This window comes from Urocitellus parryii, chromosome 12, assembly GCF_045843805.1.
Source record: "Urocitellus parryii isolate mUroPar1 chromosome 12, mUroPar1.hap1, whole genome shotgun sequence".
NCBI lineage: Eukaryota > Metazoa > Chordata > Mammalia > Rodentia > Sciuridae > Urocitellus > Urocitellus parryii.
In genome coordinates, this window is record NC_135542.1 from 74928259 (window position 1) to 74943894 (window position 15636).

Sequence of the window (15636 nt, forward strand, 5' to 3'; positions counted from 1 at the left end):
TTTTATGTGGTGCTAAGGATTGAACCCAGGGCCTCTCATGTGCTAGGCGAGCATTCTACCACTGAGCCACAATCCCAGGCCCAAAGCACGTTTCTTAAAATTGCAGAATAACCATAATATATTTAGACCCATGGAGGTAAATAACAGAAGAGTTAAGAAAAGAGAAAAAAGGATTTTGTTTTATTTTTTAAAGGCCTCTGAGAGTCCTTATCTCTTTTCTCTTTCAGTTTAGTAGCAAATGTCACACATTTCATCCTATTATTTATTAATTTATTTTGGTGGTACTGGGGATTGAAACAAGGGTCTTGCACATACTAGGCAACGGCGCTGCCACTGAGCTTCATCACTAACTTTCTCTCTTGATTTTAAGTGGCCCTAATTAATACACTTCCAAGGCTAGATCTCATACCCTCTACTTCTAAGTCTCAGAGTCATTAGTGGGGGGAGTGTGGGTAAGACTAGGAAAGGGGAGAATTTTTACTAGTCCACGTTAGAAAGAATGAGTCCTGGACAAGGATACCACCTGTGGGACAGGAGAATGAGGGTGACTTTAAACGTTATCTAGATGTCACAACTGACAGAACCTTCAGTTCTCTCTAGTGAGGGAGTTGAGGGACCCAAATATAAAGCAGGGTTCCCAGAAGAGTTGCTGGATGGATGAAGGACAAAGAGCAGGTTTATGGATGAAGACATAGTCAGTTTAGTTTTGAAGATGTTGAACTTGCAGTGTCAAGTGACAATGGAACAGAGCTGTCCTACAGGTACTTGCAAGTGTGTGGAAGGCAAAAGAGGGAAGACCAGAAAAGGAGCCACATCCTACCATGAATAATAGACCCCATACCAGGAGAAGAAAAGGTTACTGCTTCACATGGGGCCGAGAAGGACCTGGTTTGGCACCCAGCTGATGCATAGGAGCATCTCTTTCTTCCCTGCCCCATTTGATAGTAAGTGAACAATGTAACTAACCTACTATGAGAAGGCCTTGATGATCAGGGGCTGCAATTCCTCAGAGGTGAATATCAGCACCCCCTCCGCACCCCCTACACCAATTAAAGCACTTCTACTAGCAGAGGAACTGGATAAGGTGAGGGGAATCTAAAATTGGTGGTAGTAGAGGTGAGAAATGGTGAGTCTCAGGGGTAGATTTGAGAACAGGTGCAGAGGCAAGGTCTGTAATTTAGTCACCCAGCATTCTTTCAAGGTCCTCCAAAGTGCCAAAAAGAAACCCACATCCCAGAGATGTGGGAGTGGACTACGGTAGATGCCATAATGCTTTGCTCGGATCCCTACTTCAGGGCTATATTAGTTAGCTTTTTTTGTTGCTGTAACCAAAAGACGGAACAAGAACAATTAGAGGAGGAAAAGTTTATTTGGGGGCTCACAGTTCAGAGGTCTCAGTTCATATGTGGCTGACTCCATTCCTCGGGGTTTGAGATGAGGCAGAACATTATGGCAGAACATGGAAGCAGAGAGAGCTAAATTCAACTCACAAAATATAAACCCCAAACACATGCCCCCAGAGACCAACCTCCTCCAGTCACATCCTACCTGCCTACAGTTACTGCCAAGTTAATCTCTATTAGGGGATTAATGTACTAATTAGACTCAGGTCTCATAACCCAATCATCTCACCTCTAAACTTTCTTCATTGTCTCACACACAAGCTTTTTGGAAGGCACCTCATATTGAAACCATAACAAGGGCCAAGACACTTATTTTTCAGTTGCCAGAAATACTGGCTACTGACAATTTACCTCTGAGATCTTTTAGAATTGTTCTCAAAGAGAGGTGCCTTGCTGAAGTTTATGTCCCCCAACTGCATCTAATGACTGGTCAAATGTGGGGTGCAAGAGCTTGGCCTACGCATCCCAATTCAGGACTGCTCTGAAGGGCCCTCTCCACTCTGAAGCTCCCATGCTATGGGCTGAAGATTCTATTTCAACTGCACAGCAGGTCAGCTCCTCCTGCAGCCCAGTCCTGCCACCATCACTGCTCCAGAGTTGTCCCCGGAAACCTCCAGCACACAAATCTCTGCCTCAGACTTAATGAGGAGCCTACCCTAGGGCTTTCAGGCGATGCAAATGAATTCAGTCCTTCCCTTCACAGATAAAGTCTGTAGATGAAATCTGTAGGTGATAAGATCAGAATATAAAGGTGTAAGTATATTATCTAGAGCTACACAGACAACCACTGGAACTAAAAATGATGATGGATACATATTGTCCCTGTGAAATGTGTTTGGACATTGATTAGGTGGGAGACTTTCTTTTCCTCCTCAGATTTTCTGAACTACCTGATTAACTAGGTGTAGCTTTTTTAGTGCTTTGACTAAATCTAATTTTTATATTAAAAAAGACTCTTGGAAACAATTAACTATGGAAAGGTAGTAGAGTTAGAAAAGCAGTCATGTTTTTTAATTTTTTAATTAAAATTTTAAAAAATTTAATAGATTTTTCTACAAGAATTTGAATGATGGTAACTATTGGCAGGTGATCAGTAGGTCATTGGGGTTGTGCTCTTGGGGACTGTATATTGTCTCTTGCTTCTCCTCTCTCTGCTTTTTGGCTGGCATGAGCGGAGACACTTCCCTCCACCACACTCTGCCACCATGATGTTCTGCCTCACCCCAGGCCCAAAGCAATTGAAGTGGCCAACCAAGGACAGAAATCTGAAGCCATGAGCCAAAATAAACCTTTCTTCCTCTAAGTTGTTGTTGTCAGGTAGTCTGGTCACAGTGATGGAAAGCTGACTAACACAGTAGTCAACAGATAAAAGTAATAATGTGGAGTAATAATAGTAATATAGTAATAGTAATACTACTCTCTGCTTCCATGCTGGACATGGTGCCACATGCCTGTAATAAAAGTAATAATCAGAGGATGTGACTTCAAATTCAGATGCTGTCTCTGGGTCTGGGTGTAGGTCATTTACTTTTTCAGAGTTTTAGTTTTCTGTCAAGTGGGAATAATAATGATTTTAAATAAAAATGACTTGGATTATGTAGGGTATAAATTTAAAAAAAAGAAAGTGAAAATGCTTGATAAAGGTATAAAGAGCTTTATGAAGCTGGGTGCCATGGCTGTGGCTAATGCCTGTAATTTCAGTTACTTGAAAAATTTGAGGATAGCCGGGGCAACTAAGCAGGACCCTGTCTGAAAATAAAAAGTTAAAAGAACTGGGATATAACATATTATATTATACTTACTATGTCTGTGGCTGGTTGTCTCTTTCCCCTAACTGGAATGTGAACCCCAGGAGAATAGTGGTTTTGATCTGTCTGTTCTTGTTCCAAGATTCTTAACAGTGCCTCACACATTGCAGGGAGTCAAGAAATATTTACTGAAGGAAATAAAATAATCTTGCTGGTACCACTGTTCCCAAATCCCATTCCACTCCTCAGAGGCCCCTGCTTTGAAAAACAAAAACAATAAAACACAAGTGTTTTATTTTGGAAAAATTAAAACTCTGTATAAAAGCAGAGAGAATGGCATTGTGTACCCCATGAAACCCACCATCCAGCTTCCACAGTTAACATGTTACCACAATTAACATGTTTTCTCTGCTTCCCTCTATTTCAGGGGGAGGATGAGTTAGTGCTATACTATTTTACAAGTCCCAGCATATTATTTTATCTAGAAATATTTTACGACATGTCTAACTACAAAAGATATTATAAAATCTAACCACTGTGTCATTATTAGATCTCAGAAAATTAACAGTTTAACATCATCTTATATCCAGTTCATAATAAAATTTTTCTGATTGTCAAAAATTTGTTCAAATAAAGGATCCTGAGTGATGTATCCATGTTGAATTTGATTGTTTTGTCTCCTAAATGTCATTTGTTCTCTCATTTTCTCCCATGCCATTGATTTGTTAGAGAAATGAGGTCAATTGTCCTACGAAATGTCCTATACTATGGATTTGACGGATCTCATTGTGTTCTTTAATTTGTTCTCCAGAGGCAACTTCTTTTAACAGTGTATACTTTTAGTTCTTTTTGTGATTACCTTGACATCTCCAAATGTGTTTCATCTTGATTTAGATATCAGATAGATGCAAATTTAGCTTGCATGTCCCGCCTCCCTCCTCCCAGTGAGATTTTGCCATAATTTTGCTCCTCCACTGGAGGATTATCTCTTTTTTTCTTTTCTTTCCCTTTCATTCCTTCCTTCTTTCTTTTCTTTTTGGCAGTGCTAAGGATGGAACCCATGGCGTTATACATGCTAGGCAAGAGCTGTACTGCTGAGGTATAGCTACAGCACAAGAGCATCTCTTGTTGAGGATATTTATTCTTGGGTGGTCTCCTCCATTGCCACCTCCTCTTCCTCCTTCTTATTTATTTATTTTTGGTACTAGGGATTGAACCCAGGGATGCTTAACCACTGAGCCACATTCCCAGCCCTTTTAATATTTTATTTAGAGACAGAGTCTTGCTAGATTGCTTAGGACCTTGCTAAGTTGTTGAGGCTGACTTTAAACTTGCTATCCTCCTGCTTTACCCTTCCAAGCTTCTGGAATAGGTATATGACACTGTGTCTGGCTACCTTCTTATTTTTAAAAATTGACAAAAATTATTTATGTTTATAGTGTACGAAATGATGTTTTGAAAAATGTATGCATTGTAGAAAGTCTAAAACAAGTTAATGAACATATATATTACTATACAATTATCTTTCTTTCTTTTTTCTTTTCTCTCTCTTCCTTCCCTCCCTCCCTTATTCCCTTCCTTTTTTTCTTCCTGTAGAGTACATACTTAGAATCTACTCTCTTAGTAATTTCCCCAGTATACGGTACATTTTTATTAACTATAATCACCATATTGTACAATTTTTTTTGGTGTGTGGAGGGGTACTGGGAGTTGAACCCAGGGCTTCTTGCATGCTCAAATACTCTGCCACTGAGCTGCATCTCTCATTTTAAAATGTTTATTTTGAAACAGGGTCTTACTAAATTGCCAGGCTGGTCTTGAATTTACAATCCTCCTTCCTCAGCCTCCCAAGAAACTGATATTACAGGCATGTGTCACCATGCTCAGCATGTACAATATATTTCTTGAATTTATTCCTGTGTCTAACTGAAATTTTATATTCTTTAATCAACATTCTTCCAATACCCACCTCCAGCCCCTGGTAATCACTATTGTAGCCTCTGCTTTTACAGGTTCAATTTTTTTTAGATTCTACTTATGGGAGAACATGCACTCTTGTCTCAACAAGAGATGCTCTTGTGCTATGTCTGGCTTATTTCACTTAACATAATGTTTTCCAGGTTTACCCATGTTGTCAAAATGATAAAATTTCATCCTTTTTAAAGGCTGAATAACATTTCATTGAATATATGTACCATCTTTTTTTTTAACTCATTTCTCCACAGATGGACACTTAAGTTAATTCCATATTCTAGCTATAATGAATAAAGCAGCAGTAAAAATGAGAATATAGATAGTTCTTTGACCTACTGATTTCATTTCCTTAGGACATGTGCCTGGTAGTGGGATTGCTAGATCATATAGTAGTTTGCAATGACAATTATTTTATTTTATGTTTTTTTGGGGGTAGGGGGTACTGGAGATTAAACCCAGAGGCACACTTACCACTGAGCCACATTCCCAGTCCTTTTTATTTTTTACTTTGAGATACGGTCTTGCTAAGTTGCTTAGGCCCTCCCTAAGTTGCTGATCTCCGACTTGTGATCTTCCTGTCTCAGCCTCTCAAGTCACACCTGGTGGCAATTATTTTATTTACATCTTTGCATTCTTGCTCATTTATTTTTCTTTTAGAAGCTTATAACTTAAGAATTGTAGGTAAAACATGTGAAGTTTCTCTTTCAACTTTATTTCTTAGAACAGTTTTAGCTTAATAGAAAAATTGAGTAGAAAGTACAGAGTTCTTGTATACACCCTTCTTCCAGCTAATAGTTTCCCCTATTATTAACATCTTGCATTAGCATGATATGTTTGTGGTTACAACAGATGATTGATACACTACTAACTAGTGTTTATGTTAAGGGTTATTCTTTGTATTATACAATTCTTTGAGTTTTGACTAATGTTAAGTGTCATATATTCACCATAAGTATCATGCAGAATACTTCCACTGTCCTAAAAATTCCCTGTGCTCCATCTATTCAACTCCCACAACATGTGTAATTTTTAAGGCTTTTGAGGCCTATAGCCAAATTAATTTACAAAATGTTCCAAATACCAGCAGGGTGTGGGAGTCTATATTTTAGCATATCATCAACACAGGGATTATCATTTTTATTTTTAATTTGAGGGAAATTGACATCTCATATGTATTAGAATAATATCAATAGGATATCAAATGACCAGACTTTACACAACAAGTAAATGACATTGATTACAATGACAGAGACTTTTTAGCAACTGGCATAAGCCAAAAAAAAAAAAAAGCCAGGGGGCGGGTGGTGGGATTTATTGCCTCCTGCATCTGGATGCTGACCTCAGGGTAATTTGATTCAAGAACTCAACTGACATCAGAGAATGTGCTGTATGTCCCTTATTTTTCTTCTATTGCAGACAGGCTGTTTTATTTTTACCCCCTAAGGAGGGAGATACGGTTGTAGATAACTCTAGGCCTGTATCATTTCAGCCAAGGAGGTCTAGAAAAAAAAGAAATCTTTGCTGTTGATTTAATCCTACATTCATCAGAGCTCATTTTAATACCACTCTAGAAACCCAAATTGTTTGTTTAAGAAAAAAAAAGTGAGTATATTGGCTCTTGCAATCACACAACTGACAAGTTTATGGGGGGCAGTCCTTCTTTCAGGAATAGCTAGGTCTAGGGGCACAAACAGTGCCATAAGTACTTTCTTTTATCTTTTGCGCTGCCCTCCTCTTGATTGGCTTCGCTCTCAGGCAAGCTTTCTCTGCCTGTTGGCAGATGGTTCCTGGCAGCTCCAGGCTTAAATGACTCAGCAGCAGTCAGTCTCATGAGTCTCAAAGGGAGTGTCTCAATTCTGACAGCTTCAGCAAAAGTTCTGAGGAAAACTTTGGTTGGCCTGTCTTCCTGTTTATCCCTGAAATACCCCTTGCACCAGAGGGATGAAATAATCTGATTAGTTTAGACTGGATTGTGTGTTACCCAGGCACAGAGGTGGGAATTAGCCTTACCAAAATCACAAGGACTAACAGGGAGAAAGACAGTAAAAAACGAAAAAGGAGAGTGGATATTGTGGCAACAGAAGGAATAGATAACTATTACAAATATCTATTCTTGTAATGCCAGTATCAGCCCTCCCACAACCACATGTTTGGAGTGTGGGAGAAAGATCTTTCCTAGCAAATTAAGAGAAGGAATAATGCATAGATAAAAAAAACAAAACAAAAAACAACAAATGTCTACTAAATCATTGTTTTAATTTGCATTCACTTATAAAAATTAATTCATATATTTCTTGTCCAATGTATTTGTTCTTTGATAAGTTACCTATCTATTTGGCATTAGGGCAGTTTTTTTTCTTTCTTTTTTCTTTTTTCTTTTTTTTTTTTTTTTTTGAGAGAGAGAGAGAGAGAGAGAGAGAGAGAGAGAGAGAGAATTTTAATATTTATTTTTTAGTTTTCGGCCCACACAACATCTTTGTTTGTATGTGGTGCTGAGGATGGAACGCAGGCCGCACCCACTCCAAGTGAGCGAGCTACCGCTTGAGCCACATCCCCAGCCCAGGGCAGTTCTTTTATTTAAATTATTCACAAAGTTCCTATGATCTTTATTATTTTCAATGATACATACAGGGAATATTTTTTCCAGTTTGTAAAGTCTTTTTTTGTCTTTTGTTTTTGGTACTGGGGATTTAACCCAGGGGAGCTTTACAGTTGAGCTACATCCCCAGGCTTTTTAATTTTTTTAATTTTGAGACAGGGTTGCTGAGATTGGCCTTAAACTTGCAAACTCAAACTCAAACTCAGCCTGTGAGTTTCTGGGCATACAGGTGAGCACCATCAAGCCCAGTCATCAATTGTTTCTTAACTTTTTAATGTATCTTTTTACACAATAATACAGTTTAAAATTGCACACAGATCCGTGCAATCTTTATGCTTTTATCATCCCATTATAACATGAAATAGTTTTATGTCTTTTTTACTCTGATTTAAATTCTGAGATCCAAATTCCTCATCTGTAAAATGGGCCATAACTTTTTCCCTATTTTTATTACATGTTTATGACTATCAAACAAGATCAATTTATTTCTAAGTATAGGAGTCAAGTTAGTGGGTAGGAAATATTAGAGTACTGCTCTGAGCACATGCTGTCAGAAACTATTTAATGGTGTTTCATAGAGAATACCATGAATGATCCACTTGCAGCTTGAAGTTACTCTTAATGCCAAATAGAGCAGAATAAACCCCTTCTCTCTTGCCCTAGCCAAGCAGGCTATGCAGCTGGCAAAGGAGATTCCTGAGGCTAACAGAACACAGAGGCCAGTCAGAGTCTGCCAGAGAGGACAAACCAAAGCCTGCCCCAGGTTGAACAAGAAAGCAGAAAGTCAGTATTTTTTTTTTTTTTTTTTTTTAGTGTAATATTGGTGGTAAAAACTTAACACTTTAACTTTGAAAAAAAAATGAAAATAAACAAATGAACTTGGAGCAGTTCCAGAGTTACAGATTAACAACTTCCTGTGTGTGGAATTAGAATTCTGACACAAGATGTATCCTCACACAATCTGGGTATGATACATGGATGAAGATCATTATCCTTGGAGAACAGAATCAAGATAGAATGAGAAAAGAAACAATTTCTTTGTTTAAATGGCCAAGGGATTCATAAATTCCTTCATGAAGAAAAACTGGAAATTGGCATAAGACCTCTCCACCCCCACTATGTACCATTGGTATGTTGTCACATATCTTTTGTGTGTGTGTGTGTGTGTGTGTGTGTGTGTGTGTGTGTGTGTTGTTGCTGGGGATTGTGCATACTAGACAAGCACTCTACCACTGAACTACACCCTCAGCCCTGCATACATCTATTTTTAAACACACACACATCCCACAAAAGAATGAGCTTGGCTATGTCCACAAGTCTTTTTGTCACTTTCACAAAGAACTTTTATAGGTTTTGTACAATTCAACTATCACCTTGCATCATTTTTTTTGACAAATTATCTAGTTTTTTTATGGAAAAAAAAATTGGGATGGGTATTCAGATATTTTTTGAATACTGTTTTGTTGAAAACTATTCAGAGTTGTTTTTTTTTTTTTAACTACTTAGTTATTTTGCAGGTATGGAAGTGATTTAACTTAGCCATGAAAGTGGAGAGAGGGACATTTTATAAATGGGATATAGTAGTGTGGGAGCTGGAATCTCCATTTTATACATTTTATCCTTTTTTCTTCTTTCCCAATAGTTTGGCATAGTTAAATTTATAATAATGCTTCTCCCACTCCTGGTTATATTTAATTGGCAAACTTGACACATTTCTCCTTGCCCATACCTGTATAACTTTGTATCTAAGTGTTGATTTCCTTCAAAAAACAGACTTTGCAGGCAACCCTATGGGGTTCCCTCTGGCCCTGTGGGAGCTCTGTCTCTTTTTTCCTCATTCTTCTGGGGATTGAACTCAGGGGCACTCAACACTGATCCACATCCCCAGACCTATTTTGTATTTTATTTAGAGACAGGGTCTCACTGAGTTGCTTAGTGCCTCACCCAGGCTGAGGCTGGCTTTGGACTTGAGATCCTCCCATCTCAGCCTCCCGTGCTGCTGGGATTACAGGCGTGCACCACCACACCCAGTTTATGCTCACCCTTTGGGAAAAAAAAAAAAAAAAGCAGACTTTGCATAAAAATAGTTCATTTAAGAGATACAGCTTACACTGCTAGGGAAATAGGGAAGTAATAAAGAGAAAAGAATTCATCCCCTAGAGAATGTACTTCTAAGCCAGCTACCACACTCAATTTCCATGGGACAACTCTGGGAAACAGTGCCAAACATACACCTCAAAATTGTCTTACCTTTGGGGCTAGGATGGGGCTAGGATGTAGCTTGGTGGCAGAGCACTTGTATACATGTACAGGCCCTAGGTTCAAACCCTAGCATCACAAAATAATAATAATAATAATAATAATTGTCCTATCTTGGTCTTTATATATCATCTTTTGGGAATCATTATTTGAAACACTGTTGGTCTTTGTGAGCTGAGGGAGTCTGGTTTTTCATAGTTCTGGGATAAAGAGCTCTAAAGCATAGAGCTTGAGGTTCAGATTTTGAGAAGTAGTCTAAGCTTGGAAGAAATAGAAGAACATTACTAGAAAAAAAAAAAACCCACAACTGAACAGATTGATTTTGATACCAATGCATAATTTTCAGTCCCAAATGAATAGTTGGTAATCTCACAATGCTTTTCTCATAAACTCGTACCTACCCTTTAAAAACTCCATGTCTGATGACTACAATGTCTATATTACACGTATGTCTATTTCTATTGTCTGTTTTTTGTGTTTTGATCCCACGCACACACACAAAAAATGATCACATCTAGCATGACTCATCTTACTTTTAATTCCAGAATAAAACATTTAAAGGATATCGATCCTCTATAAGGATTTAATTTTCTTGTCAACACAGTAGCATCATTCATCTTAATGCTATCAGGAATTGAGATCATTCTAGGCTTTTTTAGGCTTTGTGAGAGTTGATTTATCTCTAGTTTGCCCTCATTTCTAGATTGTTTTCAGGAATATCAATAGGAAGTGTAGGAGCATATCAATGTCTCTCTTCCTTGGTAGGTCATGGACTATAATTTTTTCCTACCCAATACCATGAAACTACCCAAAGTTTATCTTTTTAGTTTCTTAGAAGATGATACTGCTTGGTTTCTTGCTTTTTTACCATTGCACTTTTTAAGATTTTTTAAAATAAAAGCCTAACTTTTTTAAACATACAAATTCAAGAAAGATTACTGAATAAAACAGCAGATCAAAAGCAATGGCATATATATAATGGTACACACATACAGACACACACATACTACATTTACTAAATAGATCAATAGATATACCAACTCATCAAAGTTTAAAATAACAAAGCAAATATTTGTCCCTAAGCTGTTTCTATAATTTGTGACTATGAAATGGAAACTTCTCATCATATCTATCCATCAAAACTTATTTATGATAGGAAATTTGACACACTGTCATTGATATATATAATTTTGGAATGTAAAACATATATAAACCTATATTTTAGGTCCTTTTCTGTTTTTCCTACTTTATTATCTCTTTTCCCAACCCACCTAAGACTCTAGTAGTCAGTCTTCTCTAAGGTCAACTTAGTCAAAATAGGATGTAGAAATCTGGACAACTCTAAGTAGAGAAAAAAATCTCCAGTTAATAGTCTCAATTCTGTATTTACTCTTCCTTTTGACAACTACCTAATAATACCTTGAAAGGGTAAAGTTTCCATATATACCTTGAAAGGGTAAAGTTTCCATAAAGGGTATGTCCATATATCCTGCAGTGATATGACAAATGACAGATGAGGAGCGCTCATGAAAAATTAAAAATGGATCCAAATATCTTTAATTCACATGATTCAAATGGTTCAATTTAAATTGGGTAAACAGATAAAAATAAAGATGTCTTTAAAATTAAGCTTATAAGTTTTTCTAGGTGTTCAAAAAGGCCCTAATAAAATGTTGATGTCTATGAAATAATCTGCTTAGATTCAAAGGTTTGCAGGTATTGTTTCAAAATGTGAACAGAAGGAGGTTAACAGATAAAAAAAAAAGAGAGAAACTAGAAGGTTTTAGGTATGGACTTAATAGAGGGAAAGTGTGTTTCTGGATAAGAGTTTAAGTAATTAAGAGGGTTTAAGTGATAAAGGTCTGTGTACGTTGGTTATAAGTGTAAGTTTTTGAACAAGTAATCTTAAAGAAATTAAACAGCTGGTTAAACGAGTGCTGTTGTTTTAGAGAATTGTGCTATGTTATTTCTTTAAAAGCCCAAACTTGGTTAGCATAAAATCATCAATGCAATTGTGATGTTACTAATGTGTTCATATCTTCCAGGTATACAAGTCTGTAAGGTAGAAGCTTTACAAGCTGGTGTTCTAAAGTTGTATGGTAATTTTAGGCTCAAAGAGAAAAACATGCTGGAAATTTATTTATCATGTGTGTTCTGTAACTGGACTTGTTATCAGTGAGATATGTAAAGTTCTATGTTGCTTTCTACACTGAGACACAATTTAAATGTATTTTTAAGTTAATGAGAGCCTAATCTGGGTAAAGGTTTTATTGTAAAACACAAAAGTACTTTGCTACTTTCCTACAAGAGGTTAAAAGTTTTCAGCCTTTCTTTATGTTTTAGATGTGATATTATATTGTGTTAGCTAATATTCATGTAAGATTGAGCAACAATTTATGTAGACTTTATAAAATGATGTATAAAAAGCAAAGATCAGCTTCAGAACTATAGTATTTAAGACTTATGATGAGCCCCGCCTTACTTGAGATAAGGCTCTATGTCCCATCTCATGTGAAAGTGACTATGAAAGAAGTAGGCCAGATTTCAGTGCATTTAAGGTTGTGTCCAAAAGTTGGTTTTTGTCACGATTGCCAGGACCTCAAACAGGGGATTATAATGTATAACTCTGCCAGAATTCAAGGTAGCTATTACATAAACTAAATATGTTTTTATCCTAGTTAGTTTTGTTTTGTAGTTTGCTTTTAGATGGTCTAAAGATTGCCTGTTAATGTTTTAAAGAGGTACTGCTTTAAGAACTCACAACCTGGGTTAACTTAAGATAAGGAGTTATCACATACAGGATAGAGAGATAGGTACTAAAGCCCAGTACTTAGTATAAGGCTGTTGAAGTTTATTTGCTAGATGTTTAAGATTAAGTTTTAAAATTAAAGTTAAAGGGCCGAGAAAACCAATATTTGGCTCTTGCCCTCTGAGTCAGTCTGAATCAGGGATAGGGGACTTCTCCAAAAGGCTTTGCAACTCTAGGCCACATAACCTCCTGATTAGGGAGATTAATGAGACCAGTGGAGGACAGAAAGCCAATCAGTGCATTTGCTGTGAAGAGGAGGGTCATCAGAAAAGGGAGACATCCCTGATGCTTCTGAGAGAAGCCACGTGGTCAAGCAAGGCCTGGACCCATCCTTGCGCAAATGGCACTAGCAGAACTGAGAAGCTGCTGTGAAGTTCCCGAGGACTCCCAGGAGGCTCAGCTGACTGTTATCAATAGGTAGAAACAGAAGTCAGTTTGACTTGCTTCATCTTAAACACTTAGCAAAGACAGTCAAAGCCAAAGCACAGATGTTCCTGGACATCTTAAATGATAATAATAAATAGACTGGAGGCTACAAAAGAGATTCTTAGACAGAAATGCCTGATAACTGTCAAAGGGACTGTTAGAGTAGTTTTAGTCTAAGGCCTTTATTTCTAACCAACGCAGGTAGGCTTGATGTTTGCCAGTATGGTTATCCAGCCCTGAGTAGCAGAATTAAAGATTTCTTTATTAGACACAAAGGTCAGTAAAAGGATTTTGCAGGATCAGATGGCATTAAATTATTAGACTATATCTTAAGGGAAAAGACATCTGTAAACCTAAATGTTAGTTGTTGTGTTGACATCCCTGACATTTTTGACAATGTGACAAATTCCTTAAAGAATTACATGCTCAGAAGCCATGTCCTCAGCAACATTGTCGTGGAAACAGTATCTTAACTCCTAGTTCCTGGTACTGCCTGATAGAAAACATTGTTAGTCTTTGTCTTGGCCATTATACTCATTGGCATATTCCTGTGCTGTGGCATTTCTTGCTGCCTCGATCTGGTTCCAGTACTAATGAATTCTTGTTTTTCTTATAGACCACCTATCACTCGAATGGCCCTCCAGCCTATTACTTCTCAATTGGACTTTTAGCATGGACCACTCGATAGACCCGATATTTTTAAGGGGGACTCCAAACTGCTTGCCCCACACCGTCCCTTTTCAGCCTGAAGAAGCCAGAGAGATCCTCTTCGTCCCCCTTCCTCACAGCAGTAAGGAGTTCCCTAATTAGAGGGGGGAATGAAGCCAGATTCAAAGTTAGGTAGTCAGTGTAGTTAGATAAATCGGGGTCTAATACCGAGTGAAATCTAAAATGGAGGCCATGCTAAAAATGATTCCAGGAAACACAGGACAACTCGTGGTAATCGGAAGGCAGTATGCTCCACTGACAGAGATGAAAAATGAGACTCCCCAATAATTATGATTCATTACTTTTAAGATTAAAAGTAGTCAGAATAAAGGAGTGGGGAATGAAAGGGTAAAGTTTCTAAGCTGGAAAGCTTGAATATAAAAGATTAGGTATTATTAAGTTCCTCTGTTACACCCAGATTCCTGAGATAGTTAAGACAACACCCTACTGGCCATTTAGCCTAGGGCCCTGTGCAGTTCGTCACAGGGCCTGGACCAATCAGTTTGAATGTGTAACCCGCTTACGAATGACCAATCAACCCCCGCCCAATCTGTTCCCACCAATGAATGTGCCAATCACGTTTCAGAGTTGTTGTTCAATTTCCCCGCGCCTCATGATGATTTGTTCTGATGTATGCAAAGCCTCCCGCCCTCCCCAAAAAGTGTACTTAAGCTCTGTTTGAACCTCTGCTCGGGGCTCTGAGCTGCGCTCCCTTCTTGAGTGGGCACAGAGTCCCAGCGCACTGGAATGGATCCCCAATAAATCCCCTTTTGCCAATTGCATGGAGTAAGTCTCTTGTGTATGGTCTCTCCCTCTGACGCTCCGCTGGACCCGTCTTACAACCTAAGATGTTATAAAACAAAACAAAACAAAATATACACACTCAAAAGAGACAAGGAAAAGCATTTTGGCTGTCAATATTCATGTTAGTCCTAAAAGTTTCCCTTTCTCAACCAGTGTGTGCATTATAACTTTTAAGTTTCTGACTATAAATACATAAACATTTACTAAAGCACCCAGAAACCTTATGGTAATCACCATATAATTTCCAAAGTGAATATGTTAGGTGGAGGCAGAGAAGGAAGAAAAATCAAGAAAATATGACAACTTACACAAAAATGTGTCCATGAAATACTTTTAAAAAATGCATAATTAAATTAAATCTTAAATGATATTTTGCACCATGACCAACATTTCCTCATTGTTTTAGTGTTCATAAAAGGCATAATGTATACCTCTAGGAAAGGAAATTATCTTCTTTTTTTTTAATTTTTAACTTTTATTTTTTGGCAGACACAACATCTTTGTTTGTATGTGCGGCTGAGGATCGAACCTGGGCCGCACGCATGCCAGGCGAGCGCACTACCGCTTGAGCCACATCCCCAGCCCCGGAAATTATCTTCTTTATGTATAAATTTTTAACAGCACCAGTGCCAGGTTGAAATTTCCAAAAGGACACATAGTTCATGCTTTCAGGAATCAGGAAACTAAGTCTTTTGACTCATTTAATTCCTATCACATCCATTAATTTTAAGATTTTGATCTTGAACCCATGTGCTTTGCTAAAACTGCATCTTTTTCTTTATGTGGCAGTGAAAAGTAATTAGAGAAACTAAAGCTTTGATACAACTTGGGTGGGTTTAAATGCAAAGATCATGTTGTTAGTCCAAACAACTCTTCCAGGCATTTTAGGTAATCTTAATCTATATT

General features: G+C 37.7%; 1 long non-coding RNA gene across 2 annotated transcripts in view; it reads right to left on the reverse strand.

The window, feature by feature from the left end:
* Nucleotides 1–1383: 1383 nt before the first annotated feature.
* LOC144249886 (uncharacterized) overlaps nucleotides 1384–15636 on the reverse strand; it is a 29578-nt gene continuing 15325 nt past the window's right edge. Inside the window, exons 3-4 of one of the 2 annotated variants that reach the window (XR_013342337.1) lie at nucleotides 3206–3406; nucleotides 1384–2126 (exon numbers count right to left, since the gene is read on the reverse strand). This is a non-coding gene — a long non-coding RNA (uncharacterized LOC144249886). Of the gene's footprint in view, nucleotides 2127–3205; nucleotides 3407–14284; nucleotides 14770–15636 lie in introns of those variants that run through there. The other variant, XR_013342336.1, reaches the window with a different exon arrangement.